Here is a 9,033-nt window from a genome sequence, read left to right as displayed (position 1 = left end):
CGTTTTTGTTAAAATAAATTCCAGAAACTTTTCTTGCAGAAATTTACACGACATATTTTTTCTAACTTGTGCTGCTAGAACTTTTTCTAACTTCTCACTAAAATTTAGAAGTATTTGGTTACAATATACATTAATTTTTGCACTAAAATTTTTTACTAACATAGTTTGTTTCTAACATTTTCTGTTAAACTGAATTTCAGATACATTTCTCTTGCAAGAGGATACACTACATATTGTTTTTTTTCGGATAAACTAAAATGCAGAAAATTTTCCTTTCATTGAAAATATATTATAGGTACTTTTAAATAGTATGAACGCAAATATTTACTTATATAGATAATAATCAATCAAACTTTATACTTAAATATGAAACTAAAATATCAAAAGTAATTGTAACAATTGTACTTACAATTGGAATCCAATTTTGAACAATTGAGATAGTTAAGATCTGAACTTCCACTGCTAAAGACTTAGAAATAATTGATTTGCTCAATTATAATTTATTATGATGTAATGTATTCTTCACACTAATAACTAGTTGGTTCATAAGTTACAAATTTACTGATTTAAATGTGCAACTGATGTATATAATTTAGTGGATGAACGAAATAAGTTCGAGAAATGCTGAATAGTTTCTATTACGTATAAGGGCTTTGGAAAACAAATCATTTAGCCAAAATACATATCAGTATGATTGTTTTTCAGCTACATAGTCAAAATTATTATATATCGTTAAAAGTCATATTCAGGCAAATCTTGACAAATGTATCAAAGTATCACTAAATGTCTTCAAATACGTGACTAACTACATTACTTGTGAATAACGTGCGCATTTTTAACTGGATATGTCACATAAAATTATAGAAAATTTTTAAAATCTTTATCAAATATTTTAGTTTAATAACTAAATATGATTTCAATTGTCTCTCTAAATTCAGGAATCTCTTATTTCCTTACACATTCTCCTTCTACAAATTTTCATCATGATTCTGTTTCACCCTTCTCCTCCGTAACTTAAAACATGCTCATATCACAATACTCTAAGGTTTCCATAGTCGTCTAGCTACACAAAACTTTTCAACTATCTTCTACAAATTGAAATAATATACCAATTAGTAGAGTATCAAATATCAAATAATTAAAACTAACTGTATAAACAAAATGCTTTGCATGTTCATATTTATAATAAAGAAACGAAAATACAATTAATGTATGTGAGACTAAAAAAGTATAAGAACGTAAAAATAAATAATTCAAACCATCCACCGTCTGTGCTTCTAACGCTTTTTTCAGTGTTGCCAACTGATAAATCATTTTCCTATCGCTGTAGAAAAATTGAAACGTTCAGCTTAAATATAAAAGTGTAACATTCATATGTATTTAAATGATATCAATCATCTGCTGAACGAAGGTCCCCATCATTTTCTTCTACATGTTTCAATCAGCTGATCTTTTGAATTTGTACAGTATCTGCTAAACGACAGCATATATCTATACATTTTTTATTCGATTTTCTTCTATGTACATCGCTTCTTATCTCTAAAAAATCCAATGTATGTTATTTCTCGTCCATCTTCTATCTGTTCTAGTTATGTGACCCACCAGTTCCGTTTCTGCTTCATTGCAAAGTATGTCACATCTTGCATAGCATAAGTTTGCGCTTCACTTGCACTAGACTTGCGGAACTTAAAATTTTTCTGATCTCTAAGTTAGCAGCAAGCGAGCATCTGCAAGATTCTAACAGTATGTCAGTTACATACTAGTAGCCAACTTGATTTACCCACAGTTGGGGCCATTTTCGTTTCGCTTGCTATCTTCACTTTCTTCTTAGAAGTCTTATGATCATAGTGCAGCCAGAAATTCCTCAATATCAAATATAAGAACACAATTATATTTAAAAAACAATTTGAATGCGATATGTTTTGTTAAAAATAAGCAGTCATTTATTAGGCCTAAGTTTCGTTGATTTTGTTTGAAGTATAGCAAATATAATTATAGTAAAATTATATAAATACAAAATAGATCGCAGCACACTTCATAATGCAAATTTTTGTCACAGAAATCACAAACTTACAACAACTTATATAACATTATTTAAAAATACGCTATTTTTACGTAGCATAAATGTCAAGTATAAAGCGTAAAGCTTTTGTTATATCTAAAATGCGACCCATCCTAACTCTTAATAGAGCTAGTTACATCATGTAGAGTACATCATGTTGAAATTCAATTCAACTTCGATAATAGTGTGTAGTCCAGTTATAAGGATATGTTTTATCCAGTGCTATCATAAAATAAGCCACTTCTCATTTGCTTGGAATTAAATCCACCTCTTCCTATTTCTAAATGGACTACCTTCCTCGGTTATAAATAACAGGAATAGCTCAAATTCCACTTTAAATAACAGCACCCTTCTCATGTAGCCTTGATTTTAAAGTTTAGTCATTCAAAGAACCAGTAAAACAGTAACTTAACAATTTCCTGAAATGATTAAATTCAGCATTTCAATCTATAGCATAGCAATGGGTGAAAACATTTTCTAGTTTATCTAACATATTCTATTCCTAATTCAAAAGCACGAAGAAAATAGATGAACACATTCAATACTTAAGCACACTTCTCAACTAAAATCCTATTAGGCTGTCTGTGAATACTATATGCAACCCTCGAAACAGTTATGAAATGTTAATTACATAATTTTCTAGGTGTCAAAATTAACCATACTTATAATTATTATTATTGCATACACAACACATCCAGATCTCTCATTCGCACTATATCCTATAATTTAGTCATGCTAATAGTTTTCGCCACTTGTGCCGCTGTTTGCCTTCTACCTGACGCTGTATAACAATTTCACTAAACTATAGTGTTCCAGGAGGTATCCCTTATTGAAAATTGAATGTTTCAATTTGTATATAAAATTAATCCTAATAAAAACAAACACACTATCAATGTCGTTACCTACACTGGTTAGATTATACCAAAGTTGCCCTAACGTTCATTACACATATATCCTTTACTAATCTTTTTTTTATACATATAGTCGCTATTGAACTCTCAGTTTAAAATAATTGTGGGTTTTCATTGTTAAAAGCAATATCCTTCAGTCAAGCAATCAACTTCAATCATAAGCTCCTCCGTGCCTAAGCGGTAATCATACAAAAACCCGGATTCGATTCCCGGTGGGCTCATGTAGTTCGGATTCCACGTTAATCAGTAGGTCCACGTCTCATATAGCCTCGCTGTTAAAAGGGATGCTAAACTGAAATTCAATTCAATTTCAATAATAAAACACAATTTATTATTTTCGATCCATTTGCTTGAACTTACTGTATTATGTATACAGATACATAACAAATCTAATTCCATACTCAAAATTTTATCCGCTAACTCTGCCATATTACGCTTGCAAACATTATTCACCTACAATACATTTCATTCTATATAAAATGTTTGGTACCAAAACTTCGTAAGCAGTAAATAGTACTGTCCATAAACTAAGTCACTTCTGCAACGAAATGCTTTCGTTTATTTCGAGTATATTTCTAGTACAAAATATTGTGCCAATAGTTCTCCCATGTCCTCCTACATTCTCGTTCCACCAAATGTATAAATGTGTACTTTATTAATTCCTCTCACTTAACCAAAAATATAATAGTAAGAAAGTAAACTCAAATACAAACAAGAGCTTTAATACTCAGTGGTAAAGTTCGTCTCTGGTGCAGGGGCACTTGGTTCAATCCTAGCGCTCCAAGTGAGCTTTCTGGTAAACAAACACTGTGTGCATAGGTTTTCTCGCGGTTCTCCTGTTTCCTCTCACTTTCTCCATTCCACTATTTAGCTCATCATCGCCGTCTTCTTTAGTTTAGCCGGTATTTTCGTTAAACGTAAAACTTCAATTACTTCATTTCACTTTCGAAATACAAACACGTACATAGCTTTACGTCAAACATTAATACACAATCAGTAAGAAATAAGTGTGTTTTCATTCTTCATTATGTGTCCTATTAACTATTTGTGCGTCCATGTACAGTTATATAATAAAATATATTTTAATCAGAATATCACAACTACTCCAGCTCATATATAACATATATTTCCTAACGGGTAAAAAATAAATATAAAAATCCTTTGTGTGAGAGTTTTGAAGGTCACACACACATACATATACACATAAAGAGAGGAAAAAAGAGAGCGAAACAGAGAGAAAGAAAGAGAGAGTGAAAAACAGAAATAAGACCTTTGCTACCTGTTACAAAAACCCAATCAGCTGTCCCTGCTATTGTTTCTGTATAATCGTTTTCTTAATAGATATAACTAAGCGTCTATGGTGGTACAATGACATAAATTCGTATAAATTACATTCTGCAGACAATTCAAAGATGTAAGTTTCCTCTCAGACAATACAAACCAAAAAATAAATTAACATAAACCCTCGGCGACCTTATTCAGTTGCGCCAAGGAAAAAAATGATTTTTTTCATCCATTTTTTCCGTTCCGTCTTTCCGCGTGCTAATCGCTAAAGAATTCATTTACGTTTTTTTCGAACCAAGTAAAGAGAATTACTATGCTTTGTCGCATGCAGGTAATACAATTAAATATTAAATTAATTTATTACTAATTTTTTATACATACCCCATGTACTTAAATGTTATCATTACACGCAACAAAATTATTCTGAACTTATGTAAAAGTAGAAATATGATAATCCCTACCAAACAATTACAAAAGAACACTAATTATTTTTCTTACATACATATCAACTTCTTATATGAATATAAGAGAGTACGAAGCAGTTAAACCGACCAGGATTGACCTTGGAAGTTAATAGTCTTCAAAGAATGACTCCTGCTGTCCTGAAAGGGTGAGTATGGAGGTGAGTAATTGTCCTTCAGCCGTATGTTAATATTAATGGCAAAAGGTTAGTAATTAGCATACTACCACAAGTTTAATTCAAATAAAAGGTACATTATGGGTACTTATGAACTTCAACTACAGTTCGGCTACATACGTGAAAAGGTAAATTGCATACAAGTTGCAAATGAAAGTGTAAGTATTTTGGAGGTTACATATGCTCAAAGGGCAATACAGTAAGTACAAATAGTATAAACACTAGTTACAGGTAATGAGTATAAGTACAAAAACTAAGTAGTTTCATTGTTACATACGCGAAGTAATGAGACTACAGTCCGGTACAGTATAATTACATGTTAGTAATTGTACCTAAAGTACCGGTAAAAAATCGTAATAATTCAAGTTCAATTACAATTGAAACTTTGTACTTCAAATTATTACTTCAATGAGAGTACTTAGAGTAATTACAATATTCATTACTTCAATGGCAGTATGTACATAGAATATAAGTACTTCTAAGGTCAAAAATGGACTATGAACGCATATTATTCTACTCAACATAGCGCCAATTTAAAAATCTAGACCGTAGATCCAATTAATTCATATTGACTGTGCTTTTTACTGAAATGAAATAAAATTTTAAGTTTCACGTCTCACGCTAATGCCGACTAGGCTGAAGGAGACTGTGATGATGAGTAATGAATGAGATGGTATAACGAATAAAGTGGGAGGAAACGGGAGATCCCTAAGAACACCCACATACTGATTTTTTATTGATGTAACTCGTTTCCTATGATTAATTTGGTAGCCATTTAGTTTATTTTCATACATATTGCCTTCAGTTTTAATTTATGGTATTTACATCATTGCTAAAGTAAAATATGATGTAACAATTTCAATGATACTTCTACTACATATGCTTAATAAATTTTTCAAGAATTAGTATAACTTATTGTGTATGTGTGTGTTGACGGGAGGGGAGAGTAAACGCATGATCCTGTTGCTTGGTTATCGGTCATTGGTACTGTCATCTTCTGAACTACAATACTAAGATGAGGGGAAAAGTTTTGATAAGAGTAGAATTTGATGTGTAACTGCACCTACATTCTAACACTTCTTACATTGTAAGTCATTTTAAACATGTTACAGTATATAACATGTTAAAATTGATACACTGGTTAAAATTGATACACTAAGGAGGTGCATATACATTTCAAACTATTTTAATGTACTGTATGTAATTACCAGCATTGCCATCTACAAAGAAAAAGTTTGTAGAAGAGTGAAAAATGCCATTCAAATTTCAGATTGGATCAGTAAATGTAACTTTTTTTTGTAATACGATAATGCTAAGTATTACGGACTTATTTTTCTATGTATTTCTTTCAGTATTTTTTGTACTACAAATGGATACTAAATGTAAAATTAGGCAATTGTTACTTTAATTATTGTTAAAAAAATACATGATTTTATTTTATGTCTTTTAAGCCTTATACACATATGCAGGGCCTCTGAGCCCCTTGTGGGAATTTATATTCAAAGTTTATTGCAGACGTATTCAATAAACCGGCATATCTGTGGGACGTAAAACTCAAAAATTTCATACTTATGTATTCAATAAATAAGTATTCTTACTTGTTTATTGTTCTTACATTCCTTTACACATTCATGAGCAGCTTCAGAACATTATTTGCTTACCTATAAACCAGATAAAATCTTATTTTATTTTGTAACCCCTTAAATGCATATTCAAAGCCTAAGAAACCCTAATGAAATATCAAGGTGTGCGAATTATTTGACATACTTCTTAGAATAAAATATATTCAAAATGAATATATTATTTTGTTTCACTACTTTTTATTATGATTACTTTGCTTATTTGGAATTACTGTTATTTATTTCCATTAGATAGCGCTGTAATAAATATGCAAGCTGCTATCAATCGTTTGTGTACACTATAAAAATATATGCAATATCGAACATTTATTTAGCATATTTCTCTTAACTTATTTCCTTGTTCGATATACTGCAACAGAGTTGTTACAATAAAATGTATGTATCGAGCGAGTCAAAAGCCCCTTGCGATAGGCCAACTCGTGAACTATTAAAGATGTGAAAAAATGATTAGAGACCATTTTGATTGCAAAATGTGGGCTGTCAATCTAAATTGATGGAGTTTTCGTAATCAAACCAACCTTTTAAGCTCGACACTTGTATAGTACCAAATAATAAAGAAATACCCAACGTAGCGATTTCAGTGGAGGACAAGATGGAATGAAATAATCTGGGGCGTGAATAACTGTGGGGCAAATAGAATTGAAGGGGAGCAAATTAAAGAACAGAGGAAGATACATTTTTGCAGAGCCCACGACATTGGGGTCAGCAAAACAAGGTGTTTGCAGAGGACGGAGGAGGTATACGAGGAAGACGAACAGATGAAAATAAGTCGTGTCGTTTTCTGACAGGCTTACTCTGAAAGGTAAGCATGCGGAAGTAGCTTGCTGATATTTACTCTACGCATTACGCTCTGCCAGAGCAGTCTATCGGTGTTGTTTATTCAACATTGAACAACGGCTCAGTGAATCTAATGAACTGGCGATTTGTGACAAACTTGAACAAAGTTGGCAATTTCTCAATTTGTATTTACACAGATAATTTCCCTGAGTAAATTTGATCGTTATAACCAGAGTGCAGTTGTGGAATTACTACATAGCAACGGGAACTACCCTTGCCACGCGCCTATTTGTACGTGAAGTGTCTAATGTGACCGCTCTGGATTAATTGAGAGTAGTTCTGTGTAATCGATTTCACCTGTGGTACGTGTGTTTTGAGGACATGAAATGTATTCAATGCAAGAAAAAGCTGAAGTGGTACTCCTTCATGCAGCTTGAATGAGTAAACGGGAAGCAGCAGCAGAGTGTTACAAGCACTGTACAAATCAGGTAGCACCGTCCCACCAACTCATTTCCTTACCCGTGGCAACCTTTAAAGCCATAGGTTGCTTAGCGGGCAGGCCCCGTAATGGACGACCACGAACTGCAACATCCTGTGACTTGTCTATTAATGTACTTGCAAAGACGACAGTTAGTCCTGAAAGAATAACACGGAAAATAGTGCACAGGAGCCGTCCATATTTCATAAGTCGGCCTCCAGAATTTTATCACGTGAGCACTATAATTCTTACAAGATACATTTGGTACAAGCGTTACATGTGGATGGAGCAGACAGACCAACAGAGTTCTGTGAGTGGTTACACCAACACGAACACCATATCCTATTCTATTCAGTGATGAGGCTACTTTACACGTATATTGGTCTCGCGAGGACTCCCAAATTGTTGTTGAAGCGCACATTGAAGCCGATCCGCAAGTGGAATACGCGGCAACGTCTCATTAGGGACAATAGGTTAATATAAGACCAGTATTTACATCATCTGCACACCAAGTTACAGCCGCATCTTCATGAAATGCCTTTGATATTATTTTATTAAGAGTATTTTATTTCCAGTAGGATAGTGCATAGCCATACTTTGGCCGCACGGTGCAACTATGGCGAAACGAAGTGCTTCCTGGCCGTCCAGATGGATTGGTCGAAGTGGTTTCATGGAATCGCCACACAGATCACCTGACCCCACATCATTAGACTTTTACTTGTGGGGTTATCTGAAGTCCGTTGTGTAGTGGAATAGGCCCAGAAACATGGAACAGATATATGAAAATATTCGTATCGTGTTTATAGGAATAGCACACGAAAAACTCTGCGGTGCACCTGGTAGTTTGCCAATTCGTATCCGTTTGTGCCACTAGCAGGAGGGACAGCAATTTCAGCACCAATTGGCATAGTGCCCAGGACTGTTGCGTCTCGACGCAAGTGCCGTGTGTGCGTGAGGTATGTACATATCTTCTCATATATGAATATTATTGTATCTGATGTGTTACTGAAGTGCTCTGTTGCACTGTTGCTATATGTATGCATGTGTGTGTGTGACCTTGTCCTCTGGTGTGCAATTTGTGTTGTAACTTCTTTCTAAAAATTAATCTACATCTAATAGAAGACAAACTATGAAGAGCGTGTGTGAAGAAGATTGTGCTCCTTTTGTAAGTGAGTTCCTTGGTGGCAGTGTACTGTCGAACTCTTATGCTGAGGTATCTGAGGATTAACAATCCAAATATACAG

The sequence above is a fragment of the Thermobia domestica genome, chromosome 3, assembly GCF_964235325.1.
Source record: "Thermobia domestica chromosome 3, izTheDome1.hap1.1, whole genome shotgun sequence".
NCBI lineage: Eukaryota > Metazoa > Arthropoda > Insecta > Zygentoma > Lepismatidae > Thermobia > Thermobia domestica.
The sequence above is the reverse complement of the archived record's forward strand: the minus strand, read 5'-3'. Positions refer to the sequence as shown.